At 41.3% G+C, this 14626-nt stretch overlaps 1 long non-coding RNA gene across 1 annotated transcript; it reads right to left on the minus strand.

Moving 5' to 3' along the window:
- Nucleotides 1-861: 861 nt before the first annotated feature.
- On the minus strand, nt 862-12975 carry LOC137442604 (uncharacterized). The gene is made up of 3 exons (XR_010987713.1): nt 12121-12975; nt 6863-6890; nt 862-4894 (listed from the first exon to the last, which is right to left on the minus strand). It is a non-coding gene; the product is annotated as an uncharacterized lncRNA (long non-coding RNA).
- Between the last annotated feature and the right edge of the window lie 1651 nt (nt 12976-14626).

Consider the following 14626-nt stretch of genomic DNA (forward strand, 5'->3'; position numbering starts at 1 on the left):
TTCTTCACCATGAGAGTGGTGAGACCCTGGAGTGGGTTGTCCAGGGAGGTGGTCGAGGCCCCGTCCCTGGGGGTGTTTAAGAGCAGGCTGGATGAGGCTCTGTCCAGCCTGATCTAGTGTGGGGTGTCCCTGCCCATGGCAGGGGGGTTGGAACTAGATGATCCTTGTGGTCCCTTCCAACCCTGAATGAAACTATGAAACTATGAAACTATATTTCTATTGCACTATTCCCAAGAGTCATTCTGCATTTTACCTAGTGACCGTTTCACACAAAACACAGAAACAGGCCAAAGGATGACACCTATCCTTACATCCCTCCAGGCTAAAAGCTCCAAAGCTACAGACATATCCCTTCTCTATTCCTTCTACTTCTTATTTCCATGGCTGTTTTGTGGGAACTTTCATTATAAAGCCTTGACGTGCTTCTCAACCATCCTACTTCTGGGTGGTGAAGACACAGGCTATGAGGAACTGCAGACATATCATGTTAGATTAGTACTCCTGAATGATTTTGAGAGCAGCACTGAAGCAACATACAGAAAAAGATACAAGAAAGTAAGTATACTTTATCACTCTGATTTCTTACTTAACAACTGGCATTTTTAGCAACTGGCATTCATGTTATTTTCTCTAGAATGAATTTCCTGCAGAGAAATTAAGTCTAAACCAAGGTGGATACATTCTAATTGTAAAAGCCTCTTTTTTTTCAGAGCTGGAAGGAAACAGGGTGATCTCCAGACATCTGTGTGAGTCATAGCACGCTAACGAAAGACAGATGGGCATGCTTATTTGGCAAGGCTTTTTTAACTTCTCATTTGGTGTAATGTCAGAAAGCATGCACAGGCTCCCTTGTTGGGGAAGCAGAAATCGTTTATTGGTACAGAACAAGCAGCTTATATAGGAAAAATCAAGCAGGGTAACCCATTCCCTGACATTCTTGCACCACTGCTGCTAATTGAGTTTTCTCCTTTGATATGCAGCTGTCCATTGTTATCTTCATCCCATATCAGGTTGATCTTCTCCAGCATGGAGGCAAGTGTCCTCTTGTCTTGCACTTCAGGTTGTTTACCATGGTCAGCTCTTCTTTATCATCGGGCCATCCTTCCAGTATCAGTGGCCTGTTGTTCTTTCTTGTCCTGAAACCTTCCAATGACGGTGCCTCCACCACCTCCCCAGGCAGCCCATTCCAATGGGCAATCACCCTCTCTGTATAGAACTTCTTCCTAACATCCAACCTAAACCTCCCCTGGCACAGCCTGAGACTGTGTCCTCTTGTTCTGGTACTGGCTGCCTGGGAGAAGAGACCAACATCAGCCTGTCTACAACCTCCCTTCAGGTAGTTGCAGAGAGTGATAAGGTCACCCCTGAGTCTCCTCTTCTCCAGGCTAAGCAACCCCAGCTCCCTCAGTTTTTCCTCATAGGGCTTGTGTTCCAAACCCCTTATCTTGAGGAGCAGATTAGAAAGGCTTGGAGTCAGTGCTGTTAGGGCTGAAAATCTACTAAAAACTCATCTGTCATTGTAGCTTCCAAATATATTTTTATTACTCTGTTTCACTAGCCTCAGCAGTATCAACCCACTAGAAAATGATGCATGTATGGAAGAGCTGGAAGCACAGCAATAAGGTTTAGATGCTATGATTTTCCATGAACCAAAAGAAGATCAGAGCATTTCCACTGCACTGGAAATGAGCTGCTATTGTTCAATCCTGCTTCAAGCACCACATTTTCAGCTGGCTAATGCTACCAAGAAGCTAGGCTGTTACTTAATACTCTATTATCTAAGAGCAGCTTGTCCCAGAAACACAGAAGTATCTCAGCTTCTGTTTGAGAGAATAAAGGTTGTATCACACAACCGTGAGTCCATGGAGTAACAAATTATTGCAGGGCAGGGCACGGCAGGGCAATGGCAAAGTGGGAAAAGGAAGGGAAGGGAAGGGAAGGGAAGGGAAGGGAAGGGAAGGGAAGGGAAGGGAAGGGAAGGGAAGGGAAGGGAAGGGAATTTCATTGGAGTGAAGACTTTGCCATACATAAATATTGCAGCAGGGAAAGAAAGTGTACCCTGGCAAGACCTTCCAGGCTTATTTGTTTGAACTTCACTGAGTGTACAGTCTTAAATGGAAGCCCCATGGATTCCAGTTATCTGATCTTTTTTAGCCTGCATGAATAAATAAATCATAACCCAAGAAAAGATTAGCAGCTGTTCTCACTGCTAAATAAGAATCCAGTCAACCAGTGTAGTACTCCAGGTTTTTGCTAGTTAAAAGCCTCTTGAAAAGCCTCTTGACTTACACTCATACAAAATTAAAGTCTCATAGTTGCATAAAGAAGAAAATCTCCTTCCAAGGGAACATAACATAAACTAGTGCTTGACATTGTGCCATTCGGCAGACATGTAGTCAATACTAGCATGAACTTTGTGAACATTCACTCCTGACCAAGGTTTTGAAGTTTTGCTCAGAAGTCTTCTTCCAAATCCAGAGCATGAAGGGATCCCGTGAGAAGTTAGATCCTGTGAGAGACTAAAAGTTTGTCTCTCTTAGTGTGACTCAACAAAGAAAATCACTTGCTGCTTGCCCAGACAGTAGCTGATATGTGTTGGGCAGAGCCACTGGAATGACTCTTGGAAGGTGCAAAGATAACATGATGATAACTGGACTGCAGATGTCCTACAACAATGGACCAAGGACGCAGCCATCAAGCCTTCAGGACAAGATCATTTTCCAGCCATCAGATACCCCAGGAAGGGAGGATGGTGAGACAATGGATTCACCACCTGTTTCCTGATGTGTAAGGAGTGTGGGGGCATGTAGATGGAGAAGGAGGAGGCAGAGCCCCCCCCCCCCTCCAGACCCCTGCCCAAACACACAGAAATGCACAGAAAAATTTCCTGGGGAACGATACTTGCCTATGGATGATTTCCTGGCCCTTGATTTCCTGAGGGACAATACTTGGACACATACCTAAGGACTAAAAACTGTATAAAAGACTTGGGCAACTACTGGCTTAGAAGAAGAAAAATGCAGGAGAGAAACAGAGATGAAGGAAAACACAGAAGAAGGACCATGCCACTGAGAAGGAAGGAAAAGCCCGGGACAATGCTGCTCCGGAGAAAAGAGGCTGTGGAGCCTGGAAGAAGCAGACTGAACCTTCTCTCCATGTCCTAAGATCTGCCTGCTGCAACACATGGAGCTGAAGAGGCTGCCCAGAGGACCACATCTCTTCTCCAGCCAAAGCCTCAGCATCGTTCCTCTACAAACCCAACATCTCCTGCAGCACCTTTCCTCCACAGACTCAAACTGTCCTGGGGGGGTGAGTGATGTGGTAATATAATTCCTTTCCCCTTCTCTCTCCCTCTCTCTCTTCTCTCTATTTTCTCTCTCTCCCCTTCTGATCCATCCACTTTATTTATGTAATAAATAGTCTAGCTGTTGATATTTTGGCCTCGTTTGTGCCTCTAATTTCACATCATGGGAATATTCAAAAGAACTGAGTCTCTTTCCCTCTCCGGACCAAGACAGATCCTCCCTGCCATCGGGAGAACATGTACTCAGAAGTTGTTTTCTTGCTGAGTGAAGCTCTCTGGAGGAAGGGGGAAGTTCAGTCTTTGTTCAGCCAGACAGTTCAGACTCCAGACTGTTTTTTATCCTGCAAGGGATAACCTAAGGGGTGGGAATCACTCCCAGGCTCCCCTGGTAGAAATACAGCTTGGGAGACTCTTGAAAGAAATTCTTCTATCTGTTTAAGAAGTTACTCCCATTGCTCATCAAGAAGTGCACGTTTTCATAACAATTCATCTGTATTTCCATTGTGCATATCTCTGTATGTCCCTGCTTTCCCAAACACAGACAGCAAGACTTAACAAGATGTCATTTGAACTTGCAAAATTGATAATGTTTTTTTCCAGGAACACTACAAAAGCCCCTGCACTCCATCTATTACATATTAAATGACAAGAGAGAGGAAAGTGCTGAAAAGCCTTAATAGTGGTCCCCTCTGCCAGTGTCTTCCCTGGACTGTTTTCAGTCCAGTTGCCATTGCTCTAAATTTCCTCAAATTGCAGCTCCGTAACACAGCTCCATGATTCTAAATAAAACAAAAGCTTGCCTTGGCTTTGCAGGCAAGCTGTCAGGATACCATCTTAGCCCAACATAGAATCATTGAATTGTTAGGGTTGAAAGGGACCTCAAGGATCACCTAGTTCCAAACCCCCTGCCATGGGCAGGGACCCCTCACACTAGATCAGGTTGCCCAAAGCCACATCCTGCCTGGCCTTAAAAACCTTCAGGGATAGGGCTTCTACCACCATCCCTGGGCAACCTGTTCCAGTGTCTCACCACCCTCATGGTGAAGAATTTCTTCATAACATCCAATCTGTATCTACCCATTTCTATTTTTTTTTTCCATTCCCCCTAGTCCTATCATTACCTGACACCCTAAAAAGTCCCTCACCAGCTTTCCTGTAGGCCCCCTTCAGATACTGCAAGGCCACAATAAGGTCTCCTCAGCGCCTTCTCTTCTCCAGATTGAACAGCCCCAACTCCATCAGTGTGTCCTCATAGGAGAGGTGCTCCAGCCCTCTAATCATCCTCATGGCCCTTCTCTGGACACGCTCCAGCACATCCAGATCCTTCCTGTAACAGGGGTATGAGGGCTAGCTTCCTTCCCCAGTTCCTCAAGGACCAAGTGCCATGCTCAGATATTTTTCAAAGTCCTCTTCTCTCATGCTCTATAATGCAAATAAATGCTGGCCTTGAATTTTCTTCCTGATCTTCCTTATGAGAGCAGAGGCCACCTTTGCTCAGTCAGCAGCAGGAACCCTCCTTCAGTTCTCTCCTCCTCTGAGATGTACTGAAGCAACCAGTCAGCTGCACAACCAGTCAGCTGCTTTGAACAACTGCACAATGTCAAAAGCAAAACAAATACTTTAAATGCTATACTAAACCTATAGGAGCAATTAGATAATTATAGTCAACATTAAAAGTCACAGTTAAGATGATGTTTTCATAAGTACTAGGGAGAACAAAGCCAAAATTGTAGACATTCTAGCACAGAATTTATAAGAGATACAGAAACAAACCAATCAAGTTCAACGAGAGTAGCTTTAGAGCTAAAGATCTAAACATTTATTTGTCTTTAAACCAAACATTTTGCAACCAACAGTTATTTGGGACTAATTTTGTTAGAAATTTTGTTAGATTCACAAAAATTTAAGAGCAAAGGTGCAAAGGCCTGAGGCTGGAATCGACTTGGGTTTTTTTTAGAATCCCTTTTTCATACTGCATTTCAAGTCCAGTGGGGGAAAAAAAAATCAAAATTTTCAGCTTCAGTTGTTCATAGCACAAACTATGATGACCTTTTCCAGACAATTACATAAACCAGCAATGATAAGCAGTAGGGATCCCTATTAAAATACAGCCCACGGCTCTTTCTTTGTGTGTATGGCTTCTTTTTGGCCCCCAGTTACTAGCTACACTGAAAAAGATTTTATGAAGAAAAGCAGCAGATATGATACATTCCAACAGAAATCATCTTCCAAATATGAACAGCTAGCATAACCACAGCTGAATACAGCATTTGCTTAATTCACCAGAGATGGTCTGAGACATCTTTTATCCTTTATACTCAATTCAAACTAGGCACACTAGTAAAACCCCATTAATCTCTTTCATGAGTCATAGGCATCTTTGTTCTGTGCACTTTGCTGACAGTTTCCTTTATCTGAGGGTGGAAAATGTGCTCTAAACAAAATTCTAACTTGTGTGTAATTTCTTTCTGGCACAGCACATTTGCCTTACCCAATTGTGCTTTCCTTTACCAAATATTGCTACAGCTGAAATCAGCTGAAAATGTCGAGCAGAAAATCCCTTAATGTGAACCACAGAGTTGTACTTGAGTGGTCTCAAAAGACAGTCTAGGTTACAGCTTCCCAGAAATCCTGCTGCTCACATGCTCTTTCCTCTGTAGATCCCATTCTTCTTTCCTCAGTCTTTTCAAAGAAATGGAACTGAGTAGGTCTTTGGTTGCTTGTTTTTTAACATATGGGCTAGACAGTTGTATTTTAAAGAAGGGAGTAGCGGTCTAACATCTCATGTTTGTTTGTTTGTTGCATCACCCACACATTGACTGTGTTTGGGAAATAAGTTATGCTGGAGGGAGGGCTGTTAGCAGAAAGCACCCTTCTGTGGAAAAGCAATGGCAATCTTTCTTCCACAGTTTGGAGGAGATCATATTTCAGTTAACTGCTGCTCCTCTCAACTTCTCCAGCAGGAGCTGACCTTTCTGAGACATTCCCCAAATAGTGTATGAGGGCGGCAACACAAATTAATTATTTTTTTTATTTTTTTACAAACAAACTGGAAGACACAATCAGTAGTGCATGCATAGCCACAGAAAAATACATCTGCCTCTCCTTGCAATAATAGTCCTACTTCAGCTTCTGAAAGAACATATTTGTGAGGGTGTATAGTGACAGATTTTCTTCCTCTCTTCCATTCTCTACTAAGGAATTTTTCTGAGCTCTTAAATAGCACTGCCCAAAATTAAAGCTGCTGAGTTAATTAAGGGTCTGCAAGCCAGATTCCTGAGAATTTGACCAAGCAAGCAAGCGTTGGTTTTTTTCTTTCCATATGATAAGATCTTGAACAAGAATGTAAAGTTAAACTTTTAGTATTCTGCTCTTAAATGGTATTAGCTGAATAACAGATTTTCTGTAGGTATCAATTTGGTTGTGTGTGTCAGTTTCACCTGTTACACTTGTAAAATCCTTTTTATCATTATCCAGATGCCTCATTGAAGAAATGCTGATAGCAGGGCAGAAGACAATGTCTGGTATGCTGTGAATTACACCAGTAAATAAACATACCTGGAAACTCACAGGAACTAGGAATATGCTAAATGAAAAGACAAAAGATCACAATGCTATTAATTTTTTTAAACAAATAAATGCTGCAAGTCATGTCACTACCTGAAAGAGTTGTATAAAAAGTTAAAAGGAGTTATGTAAAAAGTTAAATACGTTACATAAATTATTATTTGTAAATAAAGATGAAGTGGCATGCGCAAGAAAGCTCAAACATGACATTCAGCTGTTGCCAAGTGAGGACAATAAAACAGCAGAACTGGTGTGCTGAGCTCATGTTTTATTTAAATCCCATTGTGTCAAGTTTTAAAAGTTCACTGCAAAAGCACCAGGCCAGAACAGAACTTATCAGGTCTGATGCATGTTTGCCCAGTGCTTCACTCATGCATTCTCTCCTGCCCAGCATTACTTCTGAAGCAGAAAATTCATTGCCGTAACACAAACAGATAAGCAAAACTCCATTTTCCTTCTCATTAGACACCTTTGGGATGTGAATACTAAGGCTGATGAGTAGAGTAGAACACCATGAATCTGTGGATTTTCAGCTATGTTTAAGACAGTAAGGAAGAGTTTTTTCTGTGTGCCTCTTCTTGGTGTGATCTTCATTAGCACAGAAAAGGAAAAGAGAATGTGATGGGATGGGATGGGATAGGAAGCTATTGCAGAGAGTGGCTGGTAGAGGGTGGAGACTAATCTTTTATATAAAGTTAAATTTCTGGAATTCAATGGGTTGTTGTTAAATATCTGCCTTTTTCTGATGGTGTCAGTTTTGTGCTACCTAATCCCTCGAGCACCAGAAAGCAGCAAGACACAGCTGAGTCTGTGTACTACAGGGTGTGCTAAATGCACCACCACTGTGAAAATGCTGCAATACAATTTTGGTCAGTTTTTCAGCTGTGTCAACTTCAGCTGCAAAGGCTGAAATGTAGCCTTCTTGGTTCTGCGTCCTAGAAGACAGAGTTACATTTATGCCACTTGTGGTCTGCTCAAGACATCTGTGGCACCTGCATTGGCTGCAGCCATGGATTACATCTGAAATATTCAAGTGTGTTAAAAAAATTAGAGCTCAATTTTGGAAGTTTCAAAGGTGTCATTTCACTTGTAGAGCTATGGAAATAAACAAGAGGAGGCGAGTCTGATGTTTTCAAGATCACAAACCAGGGGCAGAAATAGAAATCTCAACTACTAAGCTCCCTCTTTGTACCACTAAAAAATTACTCTATGCCCAAAATGTGGGGAGTCCTTCTTTTCAAACCTTTACACACACTAGAAATAATTTTCTGCTTTCTGTACTCTAATACTAAAGACAGTAGCATTCTGTGTGACTAGGCTACTTTTAATTATAAAAGAACAGCTTATTAGAGTGATTGCCCACTGGAATGGGCTGCCCGAGGAGATGGTGGAGTCACCATCACTGGAGGTGTTCAGGAGGAGACTTGATAGGGTGCTTGGTTGCATGGTTTAGTTGATTAGATAGTGTTGGATGATAGGCTGGACACAATGATCTTGAAGGTCTCTTCCAACCTGGTTTATCCTATCCTATCCTATCCTATCCTATCCTATCCTATCCTATCCTATCCTATCCTATCCTATCCTATCCTATCCTATCCTATCCTATCCTATCCTATCCTATCCTATCCTATCCTATCCTATCCTATCCTATCCCCTGTAGCTGCAATTCCACATAGAATATTCACAGAAAGAGACTAAGTGAAAGAGACTAAGTGCACCTTTCTCTACCATTCCGCTGAAGTTCAGATAAATCATAGGCTACAGCTGCCCTTAGTGTCCTATTACATGGTAGTCTCCTGTAGAAACCCATATTAGCAGGATAAATCTGGAGGAAGGGGATTGAGATGGCAAATGTATGTATAACTGTCACTAAAGCACAGAAATGTAGACATAGTTCTTACTAGTGAGCAAGAAGGAAGACATTACAGATTTATGTAGTATTTTGTAAATTTTAAAAGGTTGCCCCTGGCATATATATCTGCAGGTGTCAACCAGAACTGGTAGAAATGCCCTGGACAAACCCATAAACTTTACCTCTCTTCTGACATATCATATGAACAATATGATATGTTCTATTGCTTACCTGGTTTTAAAATCCTGAAGTCTGTCACTGCACTTGACACAGTGCAGACAGAAGTGTAACAAACCAGGATAAGGAGATCAGGCAACAAAATGGAACAGTATATGGGGGAAAGAAAGTGAAGCAATGATAGGAAAGGCCAGCAGTATTGTTTTGAGATTTTGAACCTGGTAATAACTAGCCTCATATGTGAGTTTGGCCCTATCAGGATCAGTGAAACTTTACTCCAGTTCCTCACTCCACCCCCAACAGAAAAAGGCAGAAGGATTTGTTCTCATTTGTTTAAGCTTTCTGTCAGTACTCTGGGCATTAGGAAAAAGAGCAGTGTAAAAATAAACTAGTCAGAAAAATGAATATGGAAATGACAAATGCACCAGCTATTTTTCTCAAGTGACACTTGCTTTCCGCATATCTTAAATTCTTCGGAGAAGTTATTCACAGCTAGTATTCCCAAGGCAGGTACAGTTATGTATCTTGCTTTATGAACACAATTTTTTTGTGCTCAGATGGAAAATATTCTATTGTTTGACATTTCTTAAACTAGAGAGACAGGAAAAGCGGGTGTTCCAGCTGCGGGGTTTGTATTTCACATCCATACCATTTAAATTTTGTCTTGAATATATGTATTTTTTTCCTTAACTTTGCAGTGCAGTAAAAACTTGAGTCAGCTGCACTTCTCTATGTTGTGCACATTCTCAATGATGTTAATGTTCTTGCTCAAAATTACAGTGTAGATCTGCCCCTCCAGATCCCAGCATTTGCAATAAAATTACATATAAAGATGTAAATTTTTATTCGTAAAATGTCCTTTAAGGAAATTATAAAAGATAACTTAAATTATTTAGGCTTACTAAGTACCTTTCTGTTATATGTGTTTTTCTTCTGGGAAGGCAGAAAGACAGAAGCAAATAAAATAGAGAATTGGAGGAAAAACTCTTTCTGACTCTTGGAAAACACCCAACCCTGCTTCTGCCCTTAAACTGACTTTAAATCATCAGTTTCAAAAGCCCCCAGAAAGTCCAAGTATAAATTGACTAATTTATTTATGAAATATATGATTGTTCACTGCAATAGTTTATAATAATAATGGAATAATTTAAACTGCTTTTGGTTTCTTCTCAGCTGGACCATGACATCTATGTCAGCAATTCTTCAACTTTTTGCTTTCTTGTCACCCAGACAAATATCTAGGCTTCCTCAGCACCACACCCTTTTCTCTACCACTGCTGTACAGACAGATGCAAGGCAAAGGATACAAACAGTTATCTTTCAGAACCCAAACTCAGGAAATCAATTTTGTTCACCAAAAAAAAGTGTATGAGGACAGCCATGCATTTCTGTGACACGATCCAAAAAATCCACTCTAATGCCAGAATTTTTTCTTAAAAGAATAATTTTAAAGTTTTCAAAGGGAAGCAGAAACAATGGTTTCTTACTCACCATTTTAAGCACCCACATATTGAGAAGCATTTGTCTATTTCTGTTTGTTTGCTCCTAAGACCATATATGACTAGCAATGTGTTTAGTTCTTCTGTGTGCAAAAGGAGATTAGTTCAGGGTATTCCCATATTTAAAGCATTGAAAGGTTGCTGCTGCTATGATTTTGCATTCATTTATATAGCTCTGTCATTTCAAGAATGGATGGTATCTAATTGTCCTAGTGCATGAGCACCAAATTAAGCATCTTTCCAATACACACACGACTTAGAGACTTGAGCTTCTTTGGGCCACTGAGTCTGTAGCCAGGCTATTCAAAGATGGAAGCCACTGTATTTCAAACTACACCTGGGCCTGAAGCAAAATTTTAAAACCTTTAATAATACAATCACAGACTGCTTTGGGTTGGGAGGGACTTTAAAGATCATCTTGTTCTAAGCTCCCTGCCATGGGCAGGGATACATTCCACTAGATCAGGTTCCACTAGACTATCCCTCATTCTATTACTACATTCCCTGATACAAGAGTCCCTCTACATCTTTCCTCTAGGCCCCCTGTAATTCCAAGTGCAACAGTACACAGCACACTGGAGCAGCTGCTTCTTCTATTCTGCAACACATGATTAAAATAGCTTATGTCTATCTTAGGCCGTAGATGACTAAAGCTGCTAACAGCATTTGCCTTAGCATCTTAGTGAAGGATTCATGTATGGAGATGGAAGTACGAAATACAGAGAACTTTTTATTTTATGAGTGCGGCTCCAAAGATTTTGCCCTGATGTGATGCATCTAGCATGCATACACAAAATCATTATGAACAAAATGCCTTCACAAATGGCTGCTGAATTCTTGCCATGTTTGTCAGATCTGACGGCCTCTTTCAAGAATCCAGCCACACCCTCACTGTGTTTATGAAACTGAGCAGTCAGATACCATGCGATAGAGGTTGAGATATAGAAGACAACAAACCATGGAAGGATAATTAGCTCTCATTAAACCTTATCTCTTCACTGCTCTAAATCAGTTTTTTCTAATTTGAGCCCTCAGCACAGCATATAACCTGGGGTTATCTCTTTGGATAACCACTGAAATTCCTAAATCCTGGTCATCTTGAAGTTCACATAGTTTGGTGTCAAACCAACCTCCCCTCAAGCCAAACAGTCTAACTCACATCTCTGGTGCAGATGGCCTTACGTTCTGTGCTGCAGGAGGCATTGGATGAAGGGATCACAGGGCACACAAGAAATCAAACCCTATTAAGCCCTTGTTACCCAGGGCTGCACTCTCTAGACAAAGAAAGGATGGGGAACATATGCAGCAGCATGTACAACAATGAGATATGCAGACTTGAATTTGAAAGGAAGGTTTTCAAGACGAGAGGATTCTTCTGCCTTGTTTTACCTTCTAGACAATGTCAGTACTGGGAGTATCACAAATATATCTTGATAGAAATGAATGTATTAAAACTTTGGTTTACTTTTTCTGAATATAGCAGTTTATGAAAGCAAGCTATTTTACTTTGGAGAAAATACAAACAGCAACAAAAGTATTAAGTAGGATATGTTCAGGTAATATGATAGATGGCAACAGTAGCTGAACAACTAAAACATATATATTCCTGTTTCATAGAACGAAATACCTGTAATACAGGTCAGTGATGCCAAAATCACTTTCATTTAGACTAGTAAGGATGTGTTTCAATCAAACAGTACAAGTGTCAATATGGCACTTACCTATTTAAGAATTGCTTCAGTCAGTTTTGTCCTTTCTCTCTGAAGAGCATAGATAAACAGAATTTAACATAGGGGAAAATAACATACAAAATTAGCACTAAGCAATCATCTTAAAATTGAATTATTTTGTTATTAGAATAAAAAAAAAAAAAAACAAAAAATTGGACATCACAGGCTTTTCAAAAGTAACAGAGGAAAGGTACTCCAGGTTTTCTTTTCAGTAAGTCAAATATTTGCATTTAAATAGAGGTGACTTAAAATATGCAAAACAAAGTTTTATGATGAAATGCAGATATAGAAGAAACATATTTCAAAATATATATATAGTGAACCATGAAACCTGAATCTCAGCAGTTAAACTACAGAGACAGATTCACAAAGTTAGTATAAAACTGAAATATCACTAGAGGAATCAAGAACTCTATCAGCAGAAGACCTACTTTACTTTCATTGGATACATCTACACCATGGCACAATTTACAAGGCTTTATCTAAAAAAAAAACCCAAACAACTCTTTCATTGAAATAGATAAGTCTATGTAGAGGTCTATATCATATAGTGCTATAATAAAACTGCTCTCAGAATTTCAGCTAGTCTAGATATTTCTAGCCCATACTGCTATGCAGATAAACTGTAATAAGAGCTCTCTGGACAGCAAAATATTTAACTTACTAGAAGTCAGTAAAAATTACATAGAATAAAATTGACATAGAATAAACCAGATTGAATGAGACCTTCAAGATTATCATGGCCAACCCATCAGCCAATCCAATCCACCTAAACAACTAAACCATGGCACCAACCACCCCATCAAGTCTCCTCCTGAACACCTCCAATGTTGGTGACTCCACCACCTCCCCAGGCAGCCCATTCCAATGGGCAATCACTCTCTCTATATAGAACTTCTTCCTAACATCCAACCTAAACCTCCCCTGGCACAGCCTGAGACTGTGTCCTCTTGTTCTGGTACTGGCTGCCTGGGAGAAGAGACCAACATCCACCTGTCTACAACCTCCCTTCAGGTAGTTGTAGAGAGCAATAAGGTCACTCCCGAGTCTCCTTCTCTCCAGGCTAAGCAACCCCAGCTCCCTCAGCCTCTCCTTATAGGGCTTGTGTTCCAAACCCCTCACCAACTTCGTTGCCCTTCTCTGGACTTGTTCCAGCAAGTCAACATCCTTCCTATACTGAGGGGCCCAGAACTGGACACAGTACTCGAGGTGCGGCCTAACCAGTGCAGCGTACAGGGGCAGAATGACCTCCCTGCTCCTGCTGGCCACACTGTTCTTGATGCAGGCCAGGATGCCATTGGCCCTCTTGGCTGCCTGGGCACACTGCAGGCTCATGTTCAGCCTACCATCGACCAGTACCACCAGGTCCCTCTCTACCTGGCCGCTCTCCAGCCACTCTGACCCCAGCCTGTAGCACTGCATGGGGTTGTTGTGGCCAATGTGCAGAACCCGGCACTTGGATGTGGTAAATCTCATGCCATTGGATTCTGCCCATCTGTTCAGCCTGTTGAGGTCCCTCTGCAAAGCCTCTCTAACCTACAGCAGATCAACTCCTGCCCCTAGCTTGATGTCGTCTGCAAATTTACTGATGATGGACTCAATGCCCTCATCCAGATCATCAATAAAAATGTTAAAGAGTATGGGGCCCAGCACTGATCCTTGGGGCACACCACTACTGACTGGCCGCCAGCTGGATGTGGCACCATTCACCACCACTCTCTGGGCTCTGCCCTCCAGCCAGTTCGTAACCCAGCGCAGTGTGCTCCTGTCCGAGCCACAAGCTGACAGCTTGGCCAGGAGTTTGCTGTGGGGGACAGTGTCAAAGGCCTTGCTGAGGTCCAGATAGACTACATCCACAGGCCTCCCCACATCCATCAGGTGGGTCACGCGATCATAGAAGGAGATCAGGTTGGTCAGGCAGGACCTGCCCTTCCTAAATCCCTTCTGGCTGGGCCTGATCCCTTGGCCATCCTGTAAGTTAATACTAAGTAAGTAAATACTATTGTGTCCTGAGAGAGAAATGAAAGAAATTTTTAACTGAAAAAGGTGAATATAAATAATGCATAACTGTAAAAAGAAAAATCTGTTGCAACGGAGGAAGAACCCATAAAATACAAAATAATTAAGAAAACCTCCACATTTCGTGTGCTTAGCATAAAAATACCACAGAATTAATTCTAATGAAGATCTCTCAATATCCAGATTACTCTGACATCCCTGGATCTTTAAGAGGAAGTATTAAGACATCTTAAGAAAACTGTTGCTTATGAAAAAGGTATTAATGGACAATGGTCAGCGAGCTATTTGACACCTGATCCTAACAAAAGACTACTTGTTCCAATTCTCCCATTGTGAGTTATTCCAGAAGAATATAAATTTGTCTTTAAGGGGAAAAGAGTTACAGCTGAATGTATTAAATATGAAAATTCGTAAGAGAAGGGAAGTGAAACAGTGAAGAAATTGCTCCGAAAACTGTAGGAAACCTAGTTCCTCAAGA

The sequence above is a fragment of the Melanerpes formicivorus genome, unplaced genomic scaffold (assembly GCF_026170545.1).
Source record: "Melanerpes formicivorus ecotype bairdi unplaced genomic scaffold, bMelFor1.0.p_v2 SCAF_1, whole genome shotgun sequence".
Classification (NCBI taxonomy): Eukaryota; Metazoa; Chordata; class Aves; order Piciformes; family Picidae; genus Melanerpes; species Melanerpes formicivorus.